Genomic DNA, 17196 nt, shown 5'->3' with positions numbered 1-17196 from the left:
TATTTCATGGAACTTTAATGTGTCTTCTATCTCCAGAGACACAATGTGGTACTGGTAGAATAGAAAATTAACTAGAGTTCACGTAGGAAAGCTTGAATTCTTCTGCTACTAGAGAGCTATGTGACTTTGATCATCTTTCTGAGAATTGTATTCCAAAGATTAAAACCATAACCTTTGAAAGCTATAAAATGATTTACAAATATGAAATGATTTTACTTACACACATTTTACAGAAGTTATTTCAAACGGAATGCCCATTTGTCATTATTAAACTCATTTCCAAAGTCCCAGTCTTCGAAGAAACAAGACCAACTCCCCATGTCATATGATCGACAGGTAGTTTCTAGGGCCCCAGAAATTCTAGGCTGTTTTTCCTTTTTGTGTGCAGTAGACACACTGAAAATATTTGTTTTCACACTACAAATAACCAACTGAAATACCCTCCTTTTGTTAGTTATTACTATCCATTGTTGGCCTACATTCTAGTGTTTCTCTAAATCTGCAAAAGTATTAAACCAATTTCATGTAAGTCATTTTAAATAACAGCAGAGTAGAATAATTATGCAAAGAAACTCCTTTGAATAACTGGCACTGTCATAGATGGCATGCATGAAGAACAATAATAATAAGTCCACTATCTTAAGGGAGTGGGGAATGATTTACATAAGGGAAATTATGGTTGTTTAATACCAGATGCAATAGTGCAGTTATATGACATTTTGCTGCTGGAGCAGGATGAGCATCCACATCCAACGTTTATCTGAGTCACAAGCCAGAGGCTCTCAGCTCACTCATCATGGGAAGCAGTAGGGCCTAATGGACTGTTTGGCCTGTGGACTCTTTGAATCACCTTGGTCAGGATACTTATGCCCTTGGAACATACAACTCATTCATAAGAAGTGGAGACTCTTTTTGTTGTTTTGTTTTGTTTTTATCATCGGTCTGCCTCAAAGGGCCACAGTGGGACTGGTGTAAGACAGCAAGATATTTTCAGTTGAGTTTTGTCATCCACTTGAGGTTGGGAAAATAAGGCAAAATCAAAATCCACAATCTAGAATCTGTTCGCAGCCATCTAAGAATATTCTCTAGCCATTCGCATTGGTTTTGAATGGCTAGGAAACAGTAATTGATGAATAAATGTTAATTTTTGAAGTCAGACTGCCTGGATTACAGTCCGCGTCTGCTACTTTACAGATGTTTACTACTAGGAAATCATTTTCCCTGTCAGTCTTTTCACCTGTGAATAAAGATTATTATGGTAAAATTGGCTTCTCTGGACCCATTAAATGAAATAATTCACTTCATGGGGTATGCCGGTAAATGTGTAACAACGAGCTCTTGGGGTGGAGTGGGGACAAGGTCAGCATTTGAAAATGTCTGTGGTGTGAATGCTCCCATCTGGACCATTTCAAGTTGGGAAGATGTGCACACGGTAGCTGGCCGGCCCAGCACACGCCACTGTTGGAAATCACTTCGCACTGTGCTTGGGATATTGAAGGGCTCAATTATTATGGTTAGTTACTATCATAAAATTTAATAGGATTTTATTTTGGATTTCATTATTATTGACATTCACTGAACAAAATCTGTTCTCTCTCCTTCCTTGGTGCTCTTTCTCCAAAATATAACCAAAGAAGAAAAATTATAACTTTGGGAAATTATGATGACAGTTAAAAATAAAAGGAAGCCAAACAAAAAGAGTCCTTAATGTCTCTTGTTTAGAAGGAAAAGCCAGGAGCTGGATGACCTTTAACTCTTTTTTAAAAATTTACTTATTTAAATTCAAGTTAGTTAACATACAGTGTAACAATGGTTTCGGGAATAGAACCCAATGATTCATCACTTACATATTACACCCAGTGCTCATCCCAACAAGTGCCTTCCTTCATGCCCATTTCTTTTTTATTATTATTTTTAAATGTTTTATTTTTGAGACAGAGAGAGACAGAGCATGAGTAGAGGAGGGGCAGAGAGAGAGGGAGACACAGAGTCCGAAGCAGGCTCCAGGCTCTGAGTTGTCAGCGCATAGCTCAACGTGGGGCTAGAAGGCACAAACTGTGAGATCATGACCCGAGCCGAAGTCAGATGCTTAACCGACTGAGACACGTGGGCACCCCCCTTAATTCCCATTTCTTATTCTGCGACTATGGTTCATCTGGTTTGGGCAAGCCACTTAAACTTCTCTTACATTGAGTTTTTCTCCTTGTAAAATGGGTGAAATAATTTGTGCTTTGCCTGCTTTACTGGAAAGTTTGAGTATTAAAATCTACAATTTATAAAGACATTCCTTATAAACTTAACAAGTCTGGGGTTTTTTTTGTAAGTTTATTTATTTGGAGAGAGAGAGAGAGAGAGAGGATGTGCACACGGGTGAGGGTGAGGGGTAAAAAGGGAGAGAGAGAACCCCAAGCAGTTTCTGCACTGTCAGCACAGAGCCCCATGAGATCATGACCTGAGCTGAAATCAAGAGTCAAATTCTTAACCAACAGAGACACCCATGAGCCCCAAGTCTAGTTTTATACTGAGAATCATTGATTCAGCAATCCAACTCATGGGATTTATCCTAAGGAAATAATTATAAAGAAGTAAGGAGTCTTTTAAAAATTGGAAACAACTGAAATGTGCATTAATGTACTTAATCTGTTTTAGGTAATTTATCTTAGGTAAATGCAATTGAATGTTATGTTAGTGTCAATGAATATTATGCTAATGTGTATGAGTATTATGCTAATGTCATTTTAATGTTAATAAAAGATAACTTTGCTGTAGAAAAATATTGTCTTCATGAATATAAAAACGGCATTTTTCTAAGGGAAAAATTTTATGACAGATTATATGGTAAAAAGTCACAGAACTGTATTATAAGACAAACATAATAATGGTGTATTTGGGGAAAAAATGGGAAAGGAATGCAGAAAGGACAAAACTGTGGTGTTACAATCATGGATTTTATGCTGTAAAAGGCAGGAGTAAAAATCAAAATTTAAAAACTTATTATAAAAATAGTTACAGGGTAATAAGGTATTAATGGAAATCCAATAAGTAGAAAGACATCAGCCCAGAAAGTCATCTCTTTCAAAATGACCCTTCATATTTTTTCCTATATCAGACCTAGTTTTTGACTAGTTATTCCAACAAAGGTGAATTTTCTGAGACTTGAGAGAAAATGGAAAGAGTAGCAAGTTTTTAAAACTAGAAATGCATTTGAAATTTGAGCTGGTGAGAGCCTTTCTCTTTCAGGCAAAACACATATCAAAATCACCATATATCCCGTCTCATGCCAGGGTCAACCCCACACTAGTTGGAAAGAATGATGCATATGAGACTTCACAGGTAATTTACCTTAGGTAAATGTAGATCTTGCCTCTGATCCTGGTTTATGGACCCATACTCAGATGACTTGAGTTTTCAGTTGGTTAAGAACCAAATATCTATTTTCTCATTGGTCTGAATTACCATTACCTTTAGGAGGAACTGAAGTCCAATCCAGTCCAAGCTGGACTGAAGCTTGGAATGTGCAAGGAAATGAAGAGCATTTTACTGGCAACCTGTGACAGTGATAACAGCTGTCCTCTGTGGTTATCAATAGGCTTTAACTCAAGTTTGCAAACTCAAAATACAAGGGCAGGCAGATGGCACAGAAGGTGGTGAAGTTGCTGAATTCTGTTACTATCTAGAGTAACACCTCTTCAGCAGCACTGTGCTTTAAAATATGGTGTGAACTAAATATGCTAACCACACACAGCATGTCTGCTGGCTGCTAGTCTGCTCTAACTCTGCCTGCTTCCCAGAACAGAGTAAAGAGTAGAAAGGATGCTCATGTAGTGATGCAGGATGTCCAGTTGAGAGAGGACGCAGCCCCTCTGGCTGACCTCCCTTGCTAGCAACAAGCTGGCCCCACAGATTCCCCTGCTCCACTTCTAAGATCAATCTGGACCTGAGCCAGAAAGGATGTAAATAGTTCCTTGCTACTCTGGCACAGTAATGATCTCTGGTTCCCCACCTTGTTCCCAGTGTCCCTGGCCATTCTTCCTTCACAAGTCCATTCAATTTCCAGGGTCATGCACCCAACCACCTGGGCTATACCGACTGTGCTCCAATACTCTCAGTTTCTAGAACATGACACCAATGTTAGTTCTTTGAGAAATGAAAGCCAACTCCTGCCTTCACAATTGCAGCCCAGTATCAAATGAAATCCCTGGGGCACACATGACTCTCCTCAAACTGCAATACCTAAGCTGATAGGATAGGCTCACGGTTTGATTACAGAAAAGGTTCTCTGCTGCTTAGACTCAGATGATCAAATGGTCTTTGGATTTCATCAAAAGCTGTGGTATGTCTACTAGAACACAATTTTGTTTTAAACATACTTGACAGAGTTGAAGATGATTTTGAATTTCCTTTCTGTTAATAAGCTGATTAAAAAATAGTGGTCAGAGTTGTGATGTACGTAATCCCTACTTTATGCTCAGTCTGTGCTGGGTTGTTTAGAGAATAAATAGGGATTTAGAGAAAGAATAAATCACAGTGTCTGTACTCAAAGAGTTTATACTCTAGATGTGGACACACACACACACACACAAATTCATACCCAGAAAAAGAGTACACAATGAAAGTCAGTACCGTTAACATCTACTGTGCTTCTATTGGGCTGTGCAGTTTATACAAGTGATGTTGTATCCTCACCATAACTCTGAAAGTTGTCAGTTCCCCTTTCCCATTCTACACGCCATAAACTGAGGTGCAAAGACCTCGGCCCAAGGTCACGCAATCAGCAGCATGCTAGACCTAAGAGTGTCTGATTCCGGGGCTGGTGTTCTTTCCTGTGAATAAGTGGTTCTCGTTCTCCACTGTGTATTTAAATCAACTGACACTTAACAAAATGACAGATGCCTGGACCATGCCACCAGAGATTCTGTTCACTTGAGGTCTGAGCATTGGCATATTGAAAGAATCCCAGGTGATTCTAATGTGTTACCAAGGTAAAGAGCCACTGTGCCAAATCCTACTGTCACTGTGCAGCCCAATGCTGAAAAAAAGAGTATATTTTGAAGAAAGAGCTCAGTTTGTAAACATTTAGAGCAGTGAGCTGAGATAAGAAAATTTGCCCCCGAACCACACATACTTACAGGTTGCGCACCCCGCTGTGCATAAATGGACAAAATTTGTAAGGTGGGCATATTGCGCATTACCGATTGCGCTGTGTCGTGCTATTTTTGTCTCATTTGGGTATCACAACAACCTGGAATGGGAGGTCAGGTAATGTATTTACCAATGAAAAAACTGAGACCCAAAGTGACTAAGTGACTTACTGAACATCACTTGGCTAGTTAGTGACTCCATCCAGTGTTCATTTTGTTGCATCACCCAGACTCAGCAGCTCCCACAGCACTGGAAAGTCACGGGAATGCTGCAAATTCAATGGTGAGATCAAGAATTGAGGAAGCTGCTAATTGAACGGTGTGAAGGGTATAACTATGTTAACAGCCATGACCACTTTAGGAAGCACTATTTAAGTTCCTATGACAGACATAGCTCAGCCTGTATTACCATAATCATCCTTCTAAATAAATTATTTGGATTAGGCCATGCATGCTCATGAGCTTGTGAAATGCAGATAAACATATTTTGTTTCCCAAGCCACTAGCTCAAGGCATTAGTATGCGTCTCTCTCTCTGCTCCCCTATTCCCCTGAATGTAATGACTTGAAATACTTGGGACCATGACCGGGGGAAGGCTCAGGGATGCCCACTCAAGCACAGGCAAACCATCGAATTAGTAGCTTTCAGCAAAACTACCCTATTTGGCCTGTGCTTCCCAAAAACAAGTTGTTATAGAATAATTAAGTTGGGGAGGCAGCTCCATGAAGCTTCTACAACAGAGCGAGGAGCTGAAATACCAGATGGTGCTATCAATGCACAGCAGACGTTTGCCGGTGAGCTGGGATCACAGTTTTAATTTCCAGGATAAAATGACTTTCTAAAACAGAGAAGAGTCCAGTGTTACAGGTCCCCTTTGTGGAATCTCTGCACACTGTGGATCTCTCTGGAATGGGAGACCTAGTTCATTCTGTGCAAGGTGGCAGAGAGCAGCCAGTGTATTCATGGTTTTGGCTGATTGTGGGTCATTTTACTTTACTAGAAGATTTAAGGAAAATGAGGACTTCTGGTCCTGGACACTCAAGATGTCTGTCGATTGGTAATTGGAGAATAAGGAAGAAAAGAAGAGACATTTCCTAAATGCTTAAGATGTATCATCTATTAAATAAAATAATGATGTTAAGGACAACTATAAAAGATATAAATCAACCAGTGTAAAGCAGTAAAAGTTACCCACACATACATTTAATGCTTTAAAAATGTGCCTACTGCAAATATTGTCTGAAGAATTATTAATAATATCATTCACATGCGAAAATACAGAATTCCCATCTTGAGGTCACCAAATCTGGATTTATTTATTAAAAAAATTTTTTAATGTTTTAATTTTTTTATTTTTGAGAGAGTGACAGGACGAGAGAGAGGGAGGGGCAGAGAAAGAGGGAAACACAGAATCTGAAGCAGACTCCAGGTTCTGAGCTGTCAGCACAGAGCCCGACGCAGGTTTTGGACTCATGAACCATGAGATCATGACCTGAGCCAAAGTCAGACAATTAACCGACTACACCACCCAGGAACCCCTGGACTTAAATTCTAGCAGGCAACTCAAGGGTTCTATTTGGCTTTCAAGTAACAGATACTTAATTAATTAAATGGGAAATTGAATCCAAGAAAGCTGGGTAACTGGGTCTTGGGAAGCAGACAAGATAACCCCTCTACTCTGAAGGAATTGACAGTGACTAGGGTGCAGCTTGGAAAACCCTAGTAAGACAAAAGCCATGTGAATTTCAGCTCTGAAGAGGCCAGCAGATTTCATGAACTTATTGATTCATTTAATGGGAAGTGGATTTGGGGTTGAGGCTGTGTCCCAAGTGCAGGTGGTCTCATCCTGTTCTTGCTAATGTGACATCTGTTCTTCTCTAGAGTCTACTTTGGAGCTGTCTCAGTACTCCCTCTCCTCCCTGGCCCAGAAATGTAGTGCTCTCTCTCCCCCAACAGCATGAGGGCATTGCTTCCTCGCCTTCAGAAAAACCCACCTTTGCACCCTTTTCTTCGTCAAGCTACTCTCTACCTTCTGGTGTGTGGCCAGAGAGCTTCTCATGGCCCTTCATTTCTCAAGAGTGAGCAGAGAAGCACGTGGATTTATGTGCTTCTTAAGCCTTCCTGGTCTGTGACTTCTGTTCTCTCTACTTATCCTCCATTTTGAAGAGTGCTTCCATGGAATTTGAGGGATGTCTAACAGAAAGCCTCTCTTCAAAATGTGGACAGGGAAAAATTAAGAAACAGATGCTGGTGAGCACACTAATAAAACTACTTAATTTATATCAACAGAGAAACATGCAGTTGAGGACACAACCTTGCTCACTTTGACTACATGTTTTCAAAGTGGCAGTCACTGATTTCATGTGCAAAAATGCTGGAAGAAATACAATTAAAACCCCAAACCTCTCCCAACCCAGAAATCCTCTCCATAAATGTAGTAGAGAAAGGAAACCATTTTCCTATTGAATAAATATTAAGCCAGAGTGTGATTCACATGACAGGCAATCCTAGTCCGTCTTCAGTAAAGACTGACAAGCATGAGAAGCTGGTGTCTCCCATCCTGGGACAGGTCAAAGCCATCATATTCACCAACTAGAAGTAAATCACTACTAGGTCCTGGTCCTGTATTTAGTTAGGATTTGATGGACATTTGTCCTTGTCTCCCTCTGGGGATCAGAGTCTTCAGGAGAAGATAATTCTCCCAACCCCTCCAACCAGGTGTTTCTCTCTTCCTCCCTCCCCCAGCCTTTACCTGTTTACCTAGATTCAGACTGTAAGGGCCAGGAAATCAGTGCATTTCTAGAGGTGGTAGTCCTTAACCAACTGACAGACATCTTGTTGGTAAATATTAAATAGTCTGAAAATAACAAGTGTTGGCAAGGAGAATGCGAAATGAGTTCCATCACGCATGCCTAAACTTAATCTAAATTTGACCATCAGTTTTTCTTTCACTCAAATTTTTTGATCTTTCTTGGATAGGTACAAGAAAATATGTACATTTAATTTCTGATTTTGGATTGTCATAATTTCTTCTAGCTTGGGATCGGATGACACATGGATATGGTGGATATCCAATAGTCCTTAGTAAATGCCTATGAAGATGCCAGTGTTACAATGATAATCACACGTAGATTTCGAACTATCAAAGATTGGGACTACAGAAATTACACACATAACTCCTAATGGTTATGTATGGTATTCCATTAGCTCAGAAATGCAAGAAATATGACTTACATTCATTTAATGAAACATATTTTAGCCCCAAGTATCATCCAGCTGGATTAGTTGGAAATTCAGCTTCAGTCATTATGGGGCCCATTCTACCTGTAGAACTATTCTAGCATCTCTGGATGTAGGCAATGTCCAGAAAAGGGAGGCATAACCCCTCCTTTCCTGGCACTCCAGCTGCTGACGTCCTCATTGTCCATTGCTCTCCTTATTGATTCCTTCTGTGGGATGTGAGACTTTGGAGTGAGGCTGTCCCTGGTGCGGGTGGTCTTATCCTCACATCTGTTCTCTACAACCTGCCTAGGAGCTGGCTCAGTGGCCTTGCCTTCACCTGCCCAGTGATGTAGTGCTCTCTCTCTCTAGCAGCATGGGGACATTGCTTCCTTGCCTTCAGAAAAGCCCATCTTTACGTGCTTCTCTTCTTGAAGCCACTCTCTACCTTCCTATAGAGCCCTTCATCTTTAACAGACTTGGATTTTAATCTTTTTTTAAATGGGGAGGGGCTAGAGGGATGGGCAGAATCTTCCTGATTTCCATTCTGCCACAGCCTCCCCAGAGTGAGACAAGAACAAACATATGTGCATATACATTTACCTTAGATGGCTCCGAAATCACTTCATATTTTTGTAGCGCTTTAGATCACAATCATGAGCCAAAAATCACATAGATAAAGGAAATGACTCAAGTTATTAGAAATTTTGGGATGGTCAGTGTTTATGAAATTATCTAAGTTTACCTTTCATGACGTTTCTGAGAAGTTATTATTTATTTTGTGAAGACATCTGAGTTATTCATCTTTACAGATGTGTATATAGACGTATTAAAACTTTATTTTGGCAATGTAGAAAATTAGTGATTCAGAGCAGCTAAGCTATTTACAGTAGGTCACATATGAGCTCTCTGCTAAAGTTTAAATGCTGTTCAGAAGACACACACACACACACACACACACACTCAGCTGGCTATCTTTTCACTTGGGTGTGAGCCATCTTAGGGAAACTAACACTTAGTCAATTTGGTTCATACTTTATCAGAGTCAAGAATTGAAATACAATATAAGAGAAACTAATATAGTATATTAGCCACAGGACTTTTGCTCACAAGTGACAAAAACCCAACTCATTTTTTTTAATAGGAAAAATGTATTTATTAGATCAACTCAAAATTTCAGGACAGATGGATCTAGGCATGCAATTTGTATTTGTCAAAAATACAGAATTACATCCCCTTCCCTGCCTCCTGGCCTGACGGCTCCATTGTCTGACAAGCTCTCTTCTTGTCAAAGAGTAAGATCTTGGCTTACATTACCTCTTGTGATCCTGTAAGGAATCTTCCTCACTCCTGTAAATGCTTCCTTACTCAGCATCTAAATCTAGTCCCTAAAAATGGCCTCTGTTTGGCTCTTGTAGCGTCACCTTCCTACTCTTCCGGTGGACCAATGTCCTTGGTTAACACTTTCTTCAACTCCCCTCAATGAGAATCTGAGAGGGACTATTTCTAGAAGGAAAGACATGGGGAAAGCAAACAAAGTAATAGCATGCTGTGACAATGATGGACATTCAGACTTGATTGTAAATGAATGATTTTGACAGTTTTATGGAAACAGGTTTGGACAGGGTTTCTTTCCTCCTTATAGCCCTCACCTAAACTTCTGTTGATTAAGCCCAACTCCTGAAAATGCAATGCAAATCCACATGCCTGCTGCAAACACACTCCTATAGTAGCAGGATCAGAAGTTAGCACAGTATTATAATTGATAACATGGGTGCAGATGATAATTATATAATTGTGATCAAGAATTAATTACTTATGATTTAATCACAACTTTTTTTCAGATTAAAAAAAAAAAAACTCTTCTGGGGTGCCTGGGCAGCTCTGTCAGTTAAGCATCTGACTTTGGCTCAGGTCATGATCTCACGGCTCATGGGTTTGAGCCCCACATTGGGCTCTGTGCTGACGGCTCAGAGTCTGCAGCCTGTTTCAGATTCTGTGTCTCCCTCTCTCTCTGCCCCTCCCCCACTCATTCTCTCTCTCTCTCTCTCTCTCTCTCTCTCTCAAAAATAAATAAAAAACATTTAAAAAATCTAAAAAAACCCTCTTCTAACACTGTTCTTATTATTTTTCATCACTCCTAACTAAAAATACAGGAATTAGATATGCCAAGCATTTGGATTTATTTCAAAATTGTATATTTGTATACATACACATCTATAAACTGTTTTAGGATCCTGAAGTAAGTCCATATAGAAGCTCTTGAGGAGACTTTCACTCCATATGATTGTCAGTTGTCATCAGCATTATCTAGGAAGAGAAACTTTTTGATAAACAAACAAAAAAACAAACAAAAATCAACTTATTCTTCTGAAGATGAAACGACTAAGTAGGAACTAAACTATTCCTCACTATTCTGAGCCAAATTGAGGTTCTCATGAGTTAACAATGACATAAAAGAATGAAAATAGATTTGATAAATAAATGTTTCCAAAAGGAAAAAAAGAAAGACCCCAAATAAACAGCCTAACTTTTCACTTCAAGTAACAAGAAAAAGAACAAAGCCCGAAATTAGCAGAGAAAGGAAATAATAAAGATTACAGTAGAAATAAATAAAATAGAGAATAAGAAAACAACAGAAAATATTAACAAAACCAAGAGTTGGTTCTTTAAGAAGATAAACAAAATTGCAAAACCTTTAGCTAGACTAAACCAAGAAAAAAAAGAGAGAAATAAACTTATAAATAAACTTACAAATGAAAGAATAGACATTACAGCTGATACCACAGAAATACAAAGGATCATAATAGACTTCTATGAACACCAACAAACTGGACAACCTAAAAGAAATGGACAAATTTGTAGAAACATATAATCTACTAAGACTGAATCATGAAGAAGTGGGAAAATAACAAGACCAATAATGAGTAAAGAGATTGAGTCAGCAATACCAAATCACCCAAGAAAGAAAAACAAGCCCAGGACCAAAATTTTTTACTGGTGAATTCTATCAAACATTTAAAGAATAATTAACATCAATCCTTCTCAAACTCTTCCAAAAAAATTTAAGGGGAGGAAACATTCCCAAACTTACTTTATGTGATCAGCATTACCCTGATACCAAAGCCAGATAATGACTTTACAAGAAAACAAAATTCAGACCAATATCTCTGATGAATATACATGCAAAATTCTCAACAAATGCTAGCAAACTGCATTCAATAGCACATTAAAAGGATCATGCACCATTATCAGGTGGGATTTATCTCTAGGATACAAGGATGGTAAAACATAACAATCAATGAATGTGCTATATTACTTTAACTGAATGAAAGGTAAAAATCATCATCTGAGTAAACACAGAAAAAGCATTCGACAAAATTCAATATTCATTCAAGATAAATACTTCAATAAATTAGGTATAGAAGAAATGTACCTGAACATAATAAGACCATATATGACCTGCCCACAACTATCATATTTATGATGAAAGGAGAAAAGCTGAAAGTTTTTCCTCTAAGACCAGGAACAAGACAAGGGTGCCCACTTTTACTATTCCTATTCATGGTTCTAGAAGTCCTAGCCAGAGCAATCAGGCAAGAAAAGAAAATAAAAGGCATCCAAATCAGAAAGGAAGAAGTAAAATTGTGTTTGTTTTCAGGTGATATGATCTTACATATAGAAAATTCTAAAGAATCTACCAAAAAACCATTATGAGCAATAAATTAATTCAGGATAAATAAATTTGAAGGATACAAAACCAGTGCTGGGGAGCATGTGGAGAAAAGGGAACTGTGAGTAGGAATGTAAATTTGTGAGCCCCTCAGGGAAAACAGTACAGAGTTGCTCAAAAAATTAAAAATTCAGGCACCATTTATTTAGTGTCTGCTCTAGTCCAGTGCTGTACTGGATGCTTCGCAGGATGAAAAATAATAGGTGTTATCTGCTTCGTTTGTGTCATTGCCATTAACATCATCAGAACAGCTAACATTAATTGAGGGTTTAGTATGTGTCAGGCACAGTGTTAAGCACCTTACATCTATTTCCTCGTTTAATCTTCACCATAACTCTACAAGGTAGTATGACTTAGTCAGAACTCCTCCAATTACAACCATGAGGAGACCAATTCAAGCTAACCTAATAAATAACAGCAGCAGTAGCAACAACAGCAACAGCCTTTCAAAGTGCTGGGAGGGAGGGTGGGTCTATCTGGATCACCAATGAATAGTTCTGGCCCAAGTTTACCCTCCCTTCCTTGTCTCTTTTCATTTGGGCCTCAGTCTCCCCTTCATGAATGTGCTTTCTCCTTATGGCAGAACTATGGATGCTGGGAGCCATAAGCAGTGATCAAACCTGCTTGTTTCTGCTGTGGGGTCCCAGGGAAGAACACTGATTGACCTGGCTTAAGTCTGTTCTTTAGACATGTCTGTTCTTTAGACAATTGAAGAGCCAGGGATATGGAGTGCTCTTGTTGGCCAGTGCTAGTCACAAAATTGAGGTCTCAGGTACCACGTCCCATGATTAGTAGCCCCACCAGAACAGCATTGTGTGTTGGAAAGGGAACACACACAAACATTGGACCCCCACCTCATTTAACTCTTATTATTTAATCATTTTACATTGAAGATACTGAAGCATAGACAGATTGTCCATTTTTAAGTAGCAGTACAGGATTTTTTCTAGATTTGACATATTGAAAGCTCATGTTCTTAACTACTGTGCCATATGGCTTTCCTAGCTCTTATGCTGGAGATATTTATGACAGTTTGTGATGACTATTTTCATTACATACAAATCTATATCATTGATACAGGATAATATAGAAGTAAATATAGAAGAACCAGAATCTTCACCTAAATTCTGTAAGTGTATAAAGTAGGAAGCAGTAGAGAAGGATAAAATAGATTATACAAGTGTTTATGGAGGAAGAAAATTTTTAGTTAAGTAGATTTGAAGAAGGCTAATAGAAAGGAAGGGAAATAGTGCTTTGCTTAATTATGTTTAAGAGTGAAATATTTTTTCCATTCCTACTTAGAAGTTTTTTTCCAGCCAAAATATCTAGCCCAGGGTCAAGTGCTTACTCACATGTGACCCTGGACACATCATTCACATTCTGGTCTCAGTTTCCTCATCGACAAAATATGGGCATTAACACCTGCTCCACTGTTTCACAGTATCTCACGATGCCCAAATAGATGAGTTATCATGGTACTAGAATAGATGAGAAAATACAAATGTGTTCTGATGAGCTAGAAACACTATGAATGGAAAATTGCATCAATATTTCTTACTTCCCTGGGCATAAAATGGGAAGTTCTTCTTCAGACAGGCCTTCTGAAATTAGAGGGAAAGTATCCCATATCATACCATTATGATACCATATCATAATAGGAGTTTTATGAACAGGTTGCTGAAGAGGCAAAATATCTGTTCTGTCCCCAAATAATACTTTTAAAATTTGACAAAGCTCTCTTCACTCTGTAGCAGGACTACTGTAGAGTAAGTAAGGAAGTGAATAAGTAAATAAGTGAATAAAAAAAATAAATTCTGTGTCCAACAAAAAGATTTTCTTGCAATCAAATGAAAAGTACTGTCCCATGTTTTCATGTATTCAGTAAGCAGAAGTGTCTTATTGGATGCCTCCTTCTTGGTAATAATTCATAGCTTCATGCATCTCTCCTAAATCCTTTCTTCTGCAAGCTGAGCAGAAATTCCTCCCTGAAAACACTTCCACTTACCATTAAAGGTCTCTTCTTAGTAACTCTAAATGAGAACGAAGCATCAATCTGAACTGGTCATTCACTGCTGTGAGGAAACAAGGTGGTATTGCATTTTTAAAATAATTGAGTCAAAGAACAAACCCCAAACATGGCAGGTGAAAGCAATGAAATTCATGCTGCATCTCATTTATTTTAACAGGTTCAGGTATGCATGTTCATGATGATAAGTAAAGTTGTAGGCAGAATGTTGGCAAAGAGGAAAGACATGTTCCTTAGTGCAGCTCAAAACCATTACATTTTGCCTGGGATGGGCACCAAGCTACTTTGTGTGTTCTTACAAATATTTTTTGCCACTCGGAGGACTGTGAGTGTTTTCCAGATCTCATTCTACAATGAAACAAGTGAACACCCATCTATGAACAGTCACATATAGGATCCCAGTTTGGTGCCCTGCTGTTGAGGGCTGAGAGACTGACTTTGGCCTCAGAGCCATGCTCTGTTTCTCTGGGAAGACGCTGATTCTGTGGAGCCTGGTGTCATGAGATTGGGAGGCAGAGACATCATTCCTTTTCTCTCAGTGGGTTCCTTCTTTGGACACGAGGCTGGTATAGAATGACAACTAGAAGAATTCTGAAAAGAGGAGATGCAAAAAATATAGAAAACGAAGTCACTGTATGTATAAAGGGGATAAACGATTCAGGGTCACACATTTAGTACTTAAGAGCTATGGAGATAACCACCCAACAGCTAAAAGTAGGAAAATAGCTAAAATTGATTATTTCCAGGAAATGGGAATTCAGGTGAGGAGCCATGGGATGGAAAACTTGCTTTTTCTGATAAGCCCATCTTGAATTTTTATTTAACCATGAGCATGTATTACTTTGATACAAATAAGTAATGAGGAATAATATAAATATGGCATAGACTAAAAGGACATAAGTTGAGATGTAAAGTGAGCTAAATCCAAGAACAATGGTTTGGAGTCAGTTAATCTACATTTTAAAAGTTCTCCAGAAAATAGTGATAGTTAATAGGTATTGAGTTGTTATTATGTACCAGGCATCATTTTTAGAGCTTTATATACATTAACTTATTTCGACTTCAAGAAACCCTCTGAAGTAGGTACTATTATCCCCATTTAACAGAGGAGACTGAATAGCAGAGTTAAGTAAGTTGCTCAAGCTTATACCACTAGCACCAGAGCTAGGATCCAAGCCCAGGCACCTCTGTGGCCGTGCATTGTGATTGTCCACTCTGCTACACCCAGGTGATTCCAACACAGAGGAAGATCTGGAAACACTGAGTTACAGGAGCGATTCGTGGAGACTTCTGATGTCAAAGGTCCAAGGTGCAACTTGGAAAACACTGCAGGAAATATTTAAGGAACCTCACTTTTACCCCTGAACTTAAATCTCTGGCTCAGATATTTCCATTGAACTCTGGATCCCTATATCCTACAACCTATTGTGCATATTTCAAAAACACCTCTTCACCTCTTAGAACAAATTCACAAAACTCTCCTTTTGGTTCTCCTTGTCTGAAAGAAGTGTACTACTTTCTGTACAATTAGGCAAGTCTGAAACTCTAGGAATCATCCCAAATCTCCCTTTCCCTCCTCACTCGCCATCACCCTATAATCAGTAAATAATGTTTGTGACTCTTGCCTACCTAATTTCTCATGAAGCCACGTGGTTTCTCCTTCCCTAGCCACCCTCAGCCCCTACTCTATGTTACTCTCATCTCCTAGAACCTTGGTATTTATCCCTCCAATCACTCCTCACACAGCTGTGAGCGCATGTGAGGAAAACACAATGAAGGCTCAATTTCTTGGCATTTGCTGTTAAATCCTTCCTGAACCACACTGCCTGCCTTCAGGGCCTCAGCTCAGACCACTCCCTCCCTCTCCCCATGCTCCAACCACAATGCTTGCACTTGGTTCCTCCATCACCCATGTTCCTTTGGCTTCATACTCCACACCTCATGGTGGTCCCTCTGCCTGGAATGTTCTCCTACAGCTGGTTTAGAAAGCTACGTAATCTCCAAACCTCAGTAGGCCCAACTGTCAAAAGGGAATTAAAATGCCATAGATCAAGGGCTCCTGGGTGGCTCAGTTGGCTGAGCATCTGACTCTTGATTTTGGCTCAGGTAATGATCCCAGGGTTGTGGGATGGAGCCCTTCATTGGGCTCTGTGCTGAGTATGGAGCCTGCTTGAAATTCTCTCTCTCTTCCTCTGCCCCTCCCTCACTCCCACACGTGTTCTCTCTCTCAAAAAAAAAAAAAAAATCCATAGATCAGAGTGGTTAAAAATATGAAGTAAAATAAATACATAATGTTCCTGGCACAAAATAGATGTTCAATAATCTGTTTCTCTAAATATATCCTAGAATTTAATTTTTTTTTAGTAATCTTCATATAAAGATAAATTCACTTGCACATGTTCTCTAATTGTGATTTATAAAACTTCGAAGTAGGAAAAGATCTTTAAAGGTTTGTTTATTTCATTTTAGAATTTTTTAAAATCATAATGCATCTGGCAGTGTAGCATTTGTGCTGAAGCTTTTAATTGCTGTCAAGTTAATAATATCCTGGGAGTGTGGAGTCTTTGTTAAATGTAGGTATTAGACAGCTATAATTTTCAAAATTACTTTGTTCTGTAACCCATTTAAACGGAAAAAATAATTAATGAAATGTATGTATACTTTCAGAGGTAATGACATGAAAAAGGATTTCAAGTAAATGAACAAATAAAGAAAATAAATTAGCATCTAATTTGTAATTAGAGATTACAATGCTTAATAATTTGAAAACGAGTTGAAACTTTATGGTAATATATAAGGTGGTTAATACAGGAACATTCCCATTGAGACTAAAATGACTTTATTATCAGTTCTATCAAGGAGGGATTGGGAAGGGTTGAATAAGCAGACACAGATTTTTAGGGCAGTGAAACTACTCTTATGGTACTAAAATGATCTGTACATGTCATCATACATTTGTCCAAACCTATAGAATGTATGACACCAAGAGTGAACTGTAACATAAACTGTGGGCTTCGGGTGATTATGATGTGTCAGTGCAGGTTCGTCAACTGTAACAAATGTGCCACTCCGGTGGG

This window comes from Panthera pardus, unplaced genomic scaffold, assembly GCF_024362965.1.
Source record: "Panthera pardus isolate Hobbes unplaced genomic scaffold, ASM2436296v1 HiC_scaffold_22, whole genome shotgun sequence".
Classification (NCBI taxonomy): Eukaryota; Metazoa; Chordata; class Mammalia; order Carnivora; family Felidae; genus Panthera; species Panthera pardus.
This window is presented reverse-complemented; position numbering follows the sequence as displayed.